Here is a 14574-nt window from a genome sequence, read left to right on the forward strand (position 1 = left end):
GCTTGGCCATAAGCTGGCATATACAGGTCTGTACAATCAGGAAGATGCTTCCAAATGTCATTCAGAGTTTACAAATCTATGCAGACTCATTCGCAACGCAGTAAAAGCAGTTTATTCTGGAAATCATGGCATATCATAGTTTAGATTAAGCAAGTAGGCAATATTTACAAGTCTTAAATGAGGGCTTCAGGAGCCGACTCACCAACATAGGTGATGATTTTGCAAAGTGCAGGACCAAACCAGTACTATTGATTGCTTGCCCTTTGCAAGCAGGGTAGAGTAAAATGAGCTCTAGTTTCCAAAAGCTTATCTGTGAGGGTTTACGGGAACACAGTGCTTTGAAAGAATGTCCCAGACAAATGAAACATATTGAGAACGAGACAATGAAAAAGCAGCATGCTCCAAACAATCTCTGTTTGCTTTAAATCAGCACTGTAGTTAGATCCTTAGTGGAAACTATTGTTTATATTAAAATCTCTGAGTGCAAAACACAAACCTCATGGGGGGGGGGGGTGAGGAGATATGCAAATTGCTTTCTTCTAAAACCGACAAAAATAACTGAGTAAGGAGACTATTGTAGCTAGTGTTATAACATTCCAAACACAACAAAATAGACCATCTCCTTTCCAAAATCATCTAACAAGGCACCAGGGGTAGAAAATGAGAGGTAACGTGAAAGTGATCGGATTATGATGCTTTAGTCGGGTCGGTAGATGGTATACTTCGGTAGGAATTCTATTAGGATGACATATTCCACCATGTTGCTACTTTCACATTTCCATTTACTCAACCTCCAGTGCAGACCAAGCTTGTGGTATAATCTGTTATTTTCCCATTCCAACAACTTCTGAATTGCCCGTCTTGTTCTTTTGTTGAGACAAACCACGGGCCACAGGCTGCACCCCAGGGTGCAGCAGCAGCACAGGCAGCCGCACAGCAGCCACCTGACCCTGACTGGAAGGCTCTTCTGTAAGCACGCGTTCACACGGCCGACACTGGTCTTGAATTCCTCCGGGGCCACCTTCCCGGTGAGAACGGAGGGAAATTCCGTGTCAAACTTGTTGTTCAGGCCGAACACGGTGATGTGGCCTGTGCCGTGCAACATCACCGGGTCCAGAGCCAACTGCCGCGGGGGCTCCTGGCTCACCACCCGGTCCGGCGGCGGCAGAGGCAGCTGCAGCTCCAAATCATCGCCGTCCTCGTCCCCCTCGCCCTCGTCGTCTTCGAAATCCTCGTCCTCGTGGTCGTCGAGGCCCGAGGACGCGGCTCGCTCGGAGATGGAGTCGAACTCTGCCATATTGGGCAGCAGGACGCTCGGCACTTGACCCGCGGCCGCAACGGACAGAGACAGAGAGCGCGGCCGAGCAAGAAAGGAGCGCGCGTGTCGGCCCGCCGGACCGAGCTCGGACCGAGCTCGGACCGAAGGGCCACAGGGCCGGCGTAAGAGGAGCTCCCTGCTCAGTCTTCCGGTCAGAGGGGCTCCGGGAGGCCGAGGGGGCTGATGCGGCCCGAGCAGCAGGGTCGGCGTGATCGGGCAGGATGGTGAGCGTGGGCGGGGACTGATGGCACGCAAAGGTGCGCACCTTCTGTTGGAGCCGTTTTCCTCCTCTGAACTCACATAGCATTATAGTGACCTCTGTCGTGCCCTTATCCCTCAACCAGACTGTAGTCTTTGTGAGGACGGGAGCTGTGACTTCCGTACGTAATCTAGCCTGGCACCGCGATCCTCATAGAGACATGTAATAAATGTTTCATGAATTCATCTATAACTCCACACATAGGAATCAGAGCTGGGGCGGTTGATTTGGGAGTTACTTGTGGAGTGGTGATATTGGGAAGCACGGGAATGAAGGAAAGTGTAGGGAAAAGTGAACGGAGAGAGACAAGAAAGTCAAAAACAAAAACTTGGGAAATGCCCACTGAAGATGTCAGGAATACAGTCTGGAGAAAGTGTAAACAAAGAAAGATACATTCGAGATGTAGCAAGAGATGAAAAAGAATGGTATCTCTGGATCCAAGTGAGGATTAGGTTAGAAAAATAGTGGTAAGGGTTGGTGGCTAGCGGGAGTGTAAAGGACAGTTAGGTGGCACAGTGGTACTGCACCAGTCCTGGAAATAGGAAGGCTCATCTTCATGAGTTTATCTAGACAGGATCTCCTGGTTCTCTCTTTTCATCTTCCTGCATTCACAGCACACTTATTAGGTTAAATGAAATTTTTAGGTGCTGTCTAAAATGAGTGAAATAAACTAAATTCTGGCTGGTTGAGGATAACAGTCAAAAAGGCCATCTTCCCAACACCCACAAAAAAAGACATCTTTGTTAGTGCTCAGCCCTCTTTGGGGATAAGGCTGACTTTTGCTGGTGATTAAGAGTACTTAACAGGCCCAGAAGGAGAGAGCATGCCTGAGGGAATAAAAAGTCCCCTTTATTATAATCTGAGAAGAGAGTCAGAATGCCTGCCAGGGTCAAGCCAAAGAGTTCACCAGGGTAAAGAAATATCAAGGGCTAGGCAGGAATCATTAAAAAGAGATCAGAGTAGGACTGTTCCAGGCTACAGAAAAATAAGCTTGGAGAAGGTCGGGTAGCCCATGAAAGGAGTGGCATGAGGTGAGACTGTCTCATGCAAAGTCTCTGGCCAAGATTGCCCTTTTATGAAAATGCTAAACTAGCTACACTCTCTTCTGGTTTTTTATTATCAGCAGTGGATCTAGAAAATTTTCACCAGTGAATGATTGCTCTTCCCCTTCCTCCCTCATATGAGCCCAGCTTTAAACATTCTGAGCCTCACAGAAACACTGCCATTCTAGTGTAAGTGTGAAAAGCCCCATTTGAAACTGCACTACTATCCTTTTGAAGGAGCCATCTGTTATAGGCAGCCTTCCCCAACCCCACTTAGTTCTAGTGCCTTCCCTCTGTTAATTACTTCCTATTTGTCTTGAATATAACTTGCTTCACATATATTTGTTTGCATATTACCTGACCTGTTAGATTGGAAGCTCCTTGAGGGCAGGGAATGTCTTCTACCTCTCAGTATCCCCAATGCTTAGCACAGTTTATTGAATGATTGATTGATTGATTGATTGATTGTGGAGTTAGTAGACTTTCTGGCTCTTGAGTCTGAGAGGTGTTGGCCATAAGGGTTTTGACAACCAACAGATTTAAGCCCAGACTTTTAAAGTTACTAACTATTAATAATTGGGCTACTAGCCCAAATTTTCATGAATTATGAGGAACTACCCAGTCCTCACCCTACTCTACTTTCTCTTCTACTTCAGCCAGGTGCTTCTTTAGTAGGCATTACCAGTAGGCTCCAGGATGGGGAATAGTTCCTCTCCTAACAGAAACAGAAAACCCCTTCTAGAATGAAACCACATGTGGCCTCAGGATCAGTATTTTTTTTTTTGTTGATGCTTTTGTCCTAAACCTGCTGGCCAGGCTCTAGAATTACTTCTTTGTATACTGATCTCATATTGTCCAGTCTCCTGTACCTTGTCTCTACACATGGCTTCCAGATCATCTCTTTGGATTCGGGACCTGCTTTATTCCCTGATCTATGATGCCAGTCTGAGCCTTTTAATATCCTCTAGCTATAGAGTAGGACCCTGAACATAGTGCTTGTCTACATGCTCAGTACTCAAACATCTTCTACTTTGATGCTTGGAGGTCCCCTCAGTTCAGACTATACATTTGGTTCCTTATCTGGCTTTGGGGCCTATCCTGGGGTCTGTCCTGATTTTTTTTTTTTGAGATCTATTTTAAGAGACCATTGACCTGTGACTGCGGGGTCCAATGACCTCTAGAATAGGAGAACAGGAAAGAGATCGGAATATGATGTCCTGGAGAAAGTGATTGCTGCTGACCTTGTGACACCATAATCATTCCTCCAAACCCCTTTGTACCCGCTGTGTCTCAGGCCTTCTAGCAGCTTGCAGTGTAGCCCATTGTTGCACAAGACCCTCCCCACAGACACACTGAACACAAGGAGAATGAAAACAAATCCTTGGCAAAAGTAGAGCCACTCTACTTTATGACAAAGGAATCTAGTCTCATTCTCTTTCTTTCCCTCTCCCTGTCAATATAGTCACTTCTGAAGCTTGTGTCACATTAGGTTCCTCAAGTGCCCCCCAGAACAGCCTCAGAATGAGGAGTCAACTTTGAGGTACAATGGATAGAGCACTGGACCTGGGATCAAATCCAGCTTCAGACACTAGCAGAGTAAGTCATCTAACAGATACTTAATTTAATTTCTGAATGCCTCAGTTTTCTCATCTGTAAAATGGTAATAATAATAGCACATACTTCCCAGGGATAAGATAACATTTGTTTGGTTTTTTTTTTTGAGGGTGGAAGGCAAGGGAACTGGGGTTAAGTGACTTGCCCAAGGTCGAACAGCTAGTAAGTGTTAAGTGACTCAGGTGGGATTTGAACTTAGGTTCTCCTGACTCCAGGGCCAGTGCTCTATTCACTGCACCACCTGGGATAAGATAATATTTGTAAAGTGTTTGTCAAACCTTAGAGAGCCACATAAATGCTAGTGGTTGTCATCATCATCAGCATCGTCATCAGAGGTAGGTGCTCTTGTTAAGGTTATTGGCTATGATTGCTGCCTTGCTTTCCCTACCCCATCCCCCACAACCAACTGTCCTTCCTCCCTAATCATGGTAACTTTCCTCTCCTCTTTGTTCATGGCTAAGAATATTAGCCTCTCACCCTACATCTGCATCCTTTGGTCTCTGGGGAGGGTGAACTACCTTTTAAAGGAATATCAAAACACTGCAACATTGTCCTTTCATGTGTTGATCCTCCAGAGCTAAGCCCCGTCCTCAGGAGGAACATTTCCATCCAAAGGACACTATGTACCATGCTTCAGAGTTCAGGGAAAGGTAATGCACACAGATAAACATGACCTGCTAGAGTTTATGTCTTTGTAAAATTTGCCTTGGAATCTCAGAGGACTAAACACTAACATTAATCATCCTGGGATTGCTTGAGAAATCCTTTTCATTTTCAGCTGAAGCACAATTGTACAAAAAGGAAGGGAAAAGAGTAAATTTACTTTGGCTTCAGGCTCTTGGACTGACTTCACTGATGGATTTCACTGTGCAAGTGTGGTGATACAATGAATGGGGAAGCATATAAAGGTAGTTGCATGTCCCACCACTCCATTCACACTTTCACCAGCCTGATTCCGGACCTCTTTACTTCTGCTTTTGACTATTGCAATAGTTTCCAAACTGGTTTCCCTACCTCCAATCTTTCTTCATTCTAATTTTCCTGTACAATATCACCAGACTTATTTGCATAGTTGATTGATCTGATCATTTCACTCCACAGTTCAAAAGCTTTCAGACAACCCCCAGGATTGAATCTGGTTTATGTGAGTCTAAAATTGGGACTTTTTAGTGGGAAAGAATGCTCCAGAATCCTGAATCAGAGGTTTTGCCATTTCCTTCTCCACTCATTTTATAGATGAGGAAACTGAGGCAAACAGGGTTAAGAGCCTAAAACAGTGGGTCTTCGTATAATTACTATATTCCGTATACCTTCAATAACATTGTTCCATATCTATACTATTTAAGATAATATTATCATATAAAGCTCATCTTCAATGTCATCTCCTTGAAAGCTTTTTTGAACAATCTTTATACTATTTTTGTACCTTTCTCATGGATTTTCACACTAAAATTTAAATTACACTTTAAAATTGTTATATTTATATCTACCTATCTTATCAACTCTACAAGGCTGCAAATTTCTTTTTATTTATTTATTTACTTTTAGTTTACAACATTCAGTTCTTTAATCCCTCCAGTTTCAAATTTTCTCCCCTAGCCTCTCTTCCCCTGTCTCCCACCCCACGTTGGCATGCAATTCAATATAGAATCTACAAATACCTTCACATTAAACATTAGTCAAGTTGTAAAGAAGGATTACAACCAATGGAGTGAACAATGAGAAAGAAGGAACAAAACAAAAAAAGAGAGCAAGTAATTTGCTTCATTCTGCATTCAGACTCTGTAGTTCTTTCTCTAGATGTGGATATTCCTTTCTATTATGAGTCTTTTGGAGTTGTCTTTATAGCCTTGCATTGCTGAGAGGAGCCTGGTCCATCAAAGTCAGTCATCACACATAAAATGTGTCTGTAATTATGTACAAAGTTCTCCTGGTTCTGCTCTCCTCACTCAGCATCAGTTTATATTAGTCTCTCCATGTTATTATGAAGTCTTTCTGCTCCTTATTTCTTATAGCACAATAGTATTCCATTACACTCATATACCACAACTTGTTTAGCCATTCCCCAATTGATGGGCATTCCCTTGATTTCCAATACTTTGCCACCACAAAAAAGCTGCTATAAATATTTTTGTATGATCTCTTTGGGAAACAACCCTAGAAGTGATATTTCTGGGTCAAAGGGTATGCACTTATTTATAGCCCTTTGGGCATAGTTCCAGATTGCTCTCCAGAATGGTTAGATCAGTTCACAACTCCACCAACAATTCAATAGTGTTCCAGTTTTCCCACATCCTCTTCAATATTTATCATTTTTCTGTTTTATCATCTTAGCCAATCTGACCAGTGAGATGTGGTACCTCAGAGTTATTCTGAATACAAGGTTATAAGTTTCTTGAAGATAGGGAACATTTCTTAATCATGTTTCCCCCAGTAGCATCTGGTCTTGTTTAAGACTGTTTTTCAAATAGTAAGAACTCAGTGAATATTTGGTGAATTGAATTGAGTGGTCATTTGTCACAATGTATTATTGTACTATAAAGTTAACTAAGGAAATAATAATTTATATGAAAGATAGGAATGTTAGAAACACCATAAGGTGTATGATTATGATATTATATTGATCTGATTTACTTATATCAATTGTAGAATTGATTTATTTCCTAATGGTCACACTGTGCATTTCAAATTGATATAGTAAATATCCATTAAGTGTCTAATAGAAGTGCATCCTTGGGCAAGCTTCTGGAGGAATAAAAAGTTTTAGAAAAGATAGCACCTCTATCCTTATGGAATTTAGAGTCTGATAGAAGGTTATAACACATTCATGAATAATTAGGATGCAAAATAACACATATGTATAATAATGATATAGAATTGTTCACAAATCTTTCACATTTTAGGTACCACCAATTATATCTATAAATGTCCTTGCCTTCTCGGGTCTCACAATAACCTTCTGCAAACATTTTCTCCTTATTACTTTGACTGTTTTGTGAAGCAATGAAGCTACATGACTGAAAATCATGGAATGCCACAGTCTTGAATGAATCAGTACTGTTGGTGACCCAAAGGGCAAAGAAGAAGAAGAAGCAAAAAGGGTATAAATATGTTACCAGAGAATTTAACATCAATGTCATTTATGACTGGGAAAGGGGTTGGGTCAGTCTTAAGAATTATGGCTATACACACCAAGTATTTTTCCCCAATACATCTTTATTGATATCTTTTTATGTTTACATCACTTAAATTTTCCAGTGTATTCTACCCTCTTTCCCCTTCCCAAACAGCCATTCCTCATGTAAAAAAAATAAACAACAACAAAACAGGAAAGTGAAAGGAAGAGTTCAGCAAAACTGACCAACCATCAAACAAGTCTGACATCAATTGTAGCATTCCACATTGATAGTTTCCACAATTGCAAAAAAAGAGAGAAAGTTGTGTTTTCATCCCTCTTCCTATAGGCCAAGTTGGGTCATTAAAATTTCAGAACATTTCAAGTTCAATTGTTTTGTTATTGTTCTTTCCTTTTACATTGTTGCTTTCATTGTGTATACAGTTTCCTTAACCTACTTATTTTTCACTTTGCATCATTTCATATAAATAAATCTTCCTATGCTTCTCTGTATTCATCATAGTCCTTCTTTCTTATAATACAGTAATATTCCATTACATTCTTGTCCTACAACTTGCTTAGCCATTCCTTAATTGATCAGCCTCTACTTTGTTTCCAGTTTTTTGCTACCAAAAAAGGTTGTGCTATAAATATTTTGATGTTTATGGGGGGGTGTCTATTTCTTTTTTATCATTGCTCTCCTTGCAACTTGAGTTATTGAGTAGGATCCAGGAAGGCTTCCAGGGATAGTAAGCACTGAATCCTAGAGTTTTAGAGATGATAGGAACATTTGATATGATTAATTGAACCCCATAATTTTGTAGATTGAGAAAATTTGGGCCCAGAGAAATAAAATGACTTTGTTTGAATGCCACACAGCTTCCCAGTGACAGAATAAAAGCACAGAGATGGAAAAGTACAGTGCACATGAAGGAGGTGGTAGCAAACAATCATGTATGACAGAAATGTGTAGTGTGGAAATAGAGAAATCAGAAAGGTTAAGAGGCACTAGATTGTGAAGGGCTCTGAGTGCTGGGGAAAGGAGTTTAAACTTTACTCAGTAGGAAAATAGGGAGACACTGAGATCATGAGCTGAGGAGTGACGTGGTTAGATTCACAGATGAAGAATATTTGTAAATTTGGTATAAAAACATGGAATAGTAAATGTAGAACAATGCTATACCTGGAGTTAGGAGACAACCAGATTCTAACCCTTCTTCTGTCTGTGTAACTATCGACAAATCACTCTGCCTCCCTGAACTTCAGGCCTTTATCTATAAAATGGTGATAATGATAGTAATAGTACTTGTCTTATAGAGTTGTATGGGTCAAATGAGACTGTGCATATGCTTGACAAACCTTAAAGTTCTGTATAAAAGTTAGTTGTTGTTATTATGAAAAGTGAATTGAAAAAAAATATTGAGAGGAGATTGGAAAACCTGTTAGGAAGCTACAGCAATAGTCCTAGGGTATGATAATGAGGGCTTGTACCAGGGTGATGTCAGTGGGAATAAAGAGGAAGAAGGATATGCGATATATTGCAGAGATGAAAATAAACAGAAGTTGGCAAAAAAAAAAAACTGAATATGAGAGATAGAGAGAGGGGTCAAGATTTCAAATGTGGGTGATACCAGTGACAAAAGTAGTTAAGTCAGGAAGAATATTTCTATGTATTTGGAGAAAGATCTTAGATCTGTCTTTGGCTGCAGTAAATCTAAAGGGTCATTGAGACATCTAGGTTGTAACAATAAACAAAATAACAATAAAAATAGTAGCTATGATGTGTTTCAGTAATCATGATCTTAGACTATTTGGAACGGATAGCATTATACGGGGAAATCAGTAACTACTTCAAGGAATCATTCTTGTGAGGACATTTATAAATACCCAATGTACTGACATGTAATATCATCATACAGTAGTTGTGGCCTGTAACTGACTAATCTTGTCTGTAGTAGGTTTGTTTCAATATTAATCAAAATGGACAGTTGAAGACCAAAATGATAGGTGGGAAATACCTAAATATGGGACAAGTTCTAACCGTCATCTAATCATAATTCAAACCCTATTTTTTTACACCTAACTTAAAAACCATAGAAATTCTGAATTTCTAAATATGATAAGCATTGCATGGGCTGTTGTGGCCAAAAAAAAAAAAATCATCACCTAGCGGTCAGCTTACTGGTGATGAGGCATTCTGTACTTAGACGAGTCTTCAGATAGAAGATGAAATATTTTTCTGGGCCTGTACCTAAAGATCTCCTAGCTTGGTACAGCATGACAGATGTTATGTTCTGATGATGAGGACTTTGAAATCCCAAGGTCACTTCTGTGGCATAATAAGGTGTCAGAGTAGCATCTATAGTTGATGTCAACATTATCTATAGTTTGGCTTTAGCTATAATATACAGACATAAACAAATTGCATATCCAAATATACTGAGAGATTGATATGCATGTATATGCATATTATATAGGCATTTATGCATGCGTATGATTATATGTTAATATCATATGTGTATGAATGCATATTATAAACCTATGCTTTATTGTTATATATATACACATTATATACACATATACTCCCATATGTCTTATATACATATGTGATGATATAGGTATTTAATATCTTTATGTTATATAAAATATGCATGTGAATATAGATGTACATATATTTATGTCAATATATGTATTCCTCCAAATTCCTTGATAATTGGCATATAGACCCATTCAACTACAAAAAAAAATTTGATTTAGGACTTTTAAAAATGATTTGAAAAACAACCAAATCTCAAAGGAATTAACTATTTTAAAAAGTGCATTTCAAGTGCTGCTAGGTGGCACAGTGAATAGAGCACCAGCCCTGGAGTCAGGAGTCCCTGAGTTCAAATCTGGCCTCAGACACTTAACACTTACTAGCCATGTGACCTTGGGTAAGTCACTTATCCCCAAATGCCCTTCCAAAAAAGCAAAAAAAAAATTTAAGTATATTTATAAGTTAACATATTTTTAAAAATAAAAAATTAAAATCATTTTCCTATTTAAAAATAATTCAGACATCTAAAGAAAAAGCAAGACTTCCATTAGCTTAATGGTTATTAGATTCACTTTATTGAGAAGCATTGTTAGAAGAGAAGATAAAGTGTAGAAGGTGGGGCCAAGAAGAACCAGATGCAAGTCTTGCTTCTGACGTATTCTTGTTATATAACCTGGGCAAAGAATTATCAGTGCCCTGGCAGTTTGTGTCAACACTGTTACAGATACATTATCATTATGCATCAGCGGCCCCTACACTGATGAAATTATAGGTCTGGAACTCCTCTCCCACAGTTAAATTATTCCCTTCCACATGGTTACCGCTCAACCAGTGCTGTTTTTACTGAATAGATTACTGATTGGGAATGCTTCTCTCCTCTCCCCAACCATATTTCCTCAGGCCTTCCTTGTTCACCTCTGCTTCTTAGGTAGCAAGGATGAAGTTGGCCTTTACTCAAATAACTACAGCAGTTATCAGTGTGCCAGCACTTCCTTCACCCCTATTCCTGGCATACCTGATTAGTCTAGGGCAATAACCAGTTGTTAATACTTTGTCTTACAGATGGATAATTCGAATGCCAGGAGACTTTGAGTATAGTTTTATATCAAATTTTGACCATTGGTATGATCTTAGGAAGCTATTTCATCTCTCTCCATCCCAGTTGTAATAGCTGAAAAACAGGGATGATAAGACCAATCTCTGTCCATATCACAGGGTAAATGGGCCCCAAACTCCCAAACAGCCACACTGAAAGCAAAGGAGTCTTCTATTTTCCTCCCTGGCAGGAGAGAGGGAGTGTGGTGAGGGGACTTTCAAAGTAATTTCATGAAGTGAGAGCAAAGAGTAAGTTGATGAATAATGAAGATAGAAGAAGCAGCAGTGAGGTATAGAAGAGGGATTAGGGAATTTGCAGAGCCTGAAACATATACTTTGAATTTGGTGAATAGTGGTTTTAGACAAAAAGTTGGAGAGGAAAGAGGCAGGAAAAAGGTAAACAAACAAATAAATAAACGAATACATCAATGAATAAAATGGCTAGATGAATAAATGAACAAATAAATAAGGAGAAATAAGTGGATGGGAAAGGAGGAATGAAAACACAATTATAATGAAGACATTCTGGACATCTGTATTAGCTGTGGAGGCCAAAGAGGCTAATGAAACTATTTGGGAAAAACCAACATACTAGCAAGAAAGCCAGAAGAGACCCACTATCTAACTATATCATAACAGGGAAGGAGAGAGAAGATCAACAGGCTTTTCTATTGAGGACATGTATTGGTTGCCCTCCAGTTCTGTGGGTAGAAGAGTAGTAGATAGAGAAAGAAGAACAGAAAGAAAGAGGACGGATCCTGCGATCAAATAAATCATGACTGTCAGAAATAATGACAGGAACCACAAGAGCAACGACTGGCATTTATATAGCACTTATTGCATACAAAGCATTTTACACATATTATTTTGTTTGAGCTCACAATTAATTATTCTCATATTATGGGGGAGATTCAAAGAAAGAGCCAGTCAGGTCTCATCTCAAGATTATATTAAGGGAACTTCCATTATAAAGTAATTGGAATATCAAATTATATTTTATTTAATTACCTGAGTAATTGGTTTATCCTGGCAGTAAAATGTAAATTCCGTGAGAGCAGGGACCAATTTGGTGGTGGTTGTTGGTGTTTTGTCTTTGTATTCCCAGAAGCCTAGAACAGTGTAATAAGTGCTTCTTGAATTGAACTGGAAAAAATGAAAGTCATTGGATAGTATTCACAAAGACATTTGTTTATTGATCCCGATGTCAGGGATGAAAGAGTATGACATAAGCTATAACAGTGGAGCAGATTATGATTTACTTTGGAAGAACAATGTGTAGGGGAAAAAAGATGAAATGTGACAGCTGGACTTTGCGCTAATACCATTAAAAACACCAAGATAGGATTCGTTTAAATATTATTTAAATGCGAAGTGGTTGCTAGAGATAACATGGTTATAAGGTGATTGTGTTGCAGACAAAATTGATATGATGGAGTAAAGCCAAAGAAAACCACTTATGAGGTAGAGCATTTGGATACTTTAAGAAAGTAGTGATTAAGATTCCCATCCCAAAGCAGACCGCCAACTACAGCATTCCCTTATGGGAAGAAAGAGAGAGCCAGTCTAACAGATACAATCTTTTTTTTTTTTTTCAAGAAACCACTGAGGGCATGGAATGTAAAGTCAGGGAAGTATGGTATGTGAACTACACAATGGCTGTAAGCAGACCAACTTCAAACATAATTATAAAAAGAATGACATTTATCTTAGAGAATCCCAGGCAAACTTTTCAATATTCCCTCCTTCTTTCTGTGATTACCACTCACCCACTCCTTCAGGTAACTTTAAGGGCTTAAAGGGGCCATCTCTAGTCATCCCGATGTATATCTTGCCATTGGACCCAGGAGCCTTCGGAGGAGAGAGTGAGGCTGGAGACTCTGCACAGTCCTTCCTCACTTAAATCCAAGTCATGATATCGTCTTCCTGAATGAAGGACAAACAACAACATGGGCTTAAATCAAAGCCTGCTTTTGGGGACAGGCCATTATTTCAGTCCGTTATACATTATACAGACCTAAAACCCACATCCATTTCTTGGGACTTCAGGGCCAAAAGAGAGAGCAAGCATGTGGGCCTTCCCTCTTCCCAGCTCAGTACTTGGCACTAGGTGAACAGGACTCTTGGATGTTCCCAGAAAGAGTGAGATTGTCCCAGTCTGGTACCTTTAGAGGCACAATCTATTTTGGCCATGCAGACAATGGAAAGAGGTTGATCCTTTTTTCTTGGGTGGGGGAGCATAGGATGTTTTCTCCCAGGAGCAGATTTCTGCTGTCTTCCATACAGGTGCCTCTGTCCCAGGTGATTTGGGCTTTTGCAGCAAACTGTTACAAATGCTTGCCTCTCAGGAAAGGAAGTTTCAGAATAAATAACCTGGAGTGGATCAAACATACTTAGTGGGCTACACACTCATGTTATCCAGCCTCAACCAGGCCCTTAATGTAACAGGAATATCTTTTTATTCCTCCTTCACTGATAGCCTAACATCTTTCCTACTGAAGCTATTCCAAGCTATCCTCACACCTCTTTTACCCTCCTCTCCCTCAACTGAGAAAGTTGAGACCATTTGATACAAGCTTTTCTCCTATTTCTTCATCTCAGATCCTTTAGACATCATCTCTCCTCTTTTCTCCCGTTCTCTGACAAAGAGGTGACCCTTCTTCCCTAGGCCTTCTGCATATGCACTTGACCTCATTGCCCTCTTGTCTTTTTCAGTAGATTACATTCTCTCTCTCTCTCTCTCTCTCTCTCTCTCTCTCTCTCTCTCTCTCTGTCTCTGTCTCCCCTACTTCTTTCTACCAAAAGATTCCTTCCTTCCCTACTTCTTTCAAAAATGCCCACATCTCCCCTATTGTTAAAAAAGGTTCACTATACTCTACCAAGCTGTTATCTAATGTAGTTCCTTCTTTTTCTCAAAGTCCTTGCAAAAGCAAATCTACAATTATTTCTTCCTCTTTCTTTACTCTCCCTCCCTTACTAACTAAACCTTTGCAACTGTATTTCCAGTTACAACACTCAAGTGAAATTGCTGTCTCCAAATTTACCAATCATCCCTTTAAATTTTTTATTTATTTAGTATTTAATTTTTCCCAGTTACATGTAAAAACAATTTTTAACATTTTCTTTTAAAACTTTGAGTTCCAAATTCTCTCCTTTCTTCCCTCTCCCTCCTATTGAGAAGGCAAGCCAATCATCTCAATCACCCAATCTGACAGTGTTTTTCCAGTCCTTATCCTTCTCAACCTATTTGCTATGCTTGGCACTATTGGCCTCTCTGTCCTCCCAGACATTCTCTTCTCTGGATTTTCATGAATTCCTGGTTGGGGTCCTACCTGCCTATTCTTTCTTAGTTTCCTTTTCTGGTTTTTCATCCATATCTTACAATGCAGGTGGTCCCAAGTTCTTCCACACCTCCCTATTTCTGTCGAAGGTACAATTCATCCTTTCAGTCTCATAATCTTGTAACTTCACCACTATCCTCTACCCCTCACTCTCCCTCACTGTACATACTCCATCAGTTGCCAGATGGTGCCATTTCTACCTCTCTGACATGTTTCGCATCCAACCCCTTCTCTTGGCTCACACAGATGCATTTTG

General features: G+C 39.8%; 1 pseudogene; it reads right to left on the reverse strand.

The window, feature by feature from the left end:
• Positions 1 to 697: 697 nt before the first annotated feature.
• LOC138169936 (cysteine-rich hydrophobic domain-containing protein 1 pseudogene) lies at positions 698 to 12795 on the reverse strand (annotated as a pseudogene).
• Between the last annotated feature and the right edge of the window lie 1779 nt (positions 12796 to 14574).

Source organism: Petaurus breviceps, unplaced genomic scaffold (genome assembly GCF_028583685.1).
Source record: "Petaurus breviceps papuanus isolate PSGF00001 unplaced genomic scaffold, PetGlider_PUasm1.0 38, whole genome shotgun sequence".
NCBI lineage: Eukaryota > Metazoa > Chordata > Mammalia > Diprotodontia > Petauridae > Petaurus > Petaurus breviceps.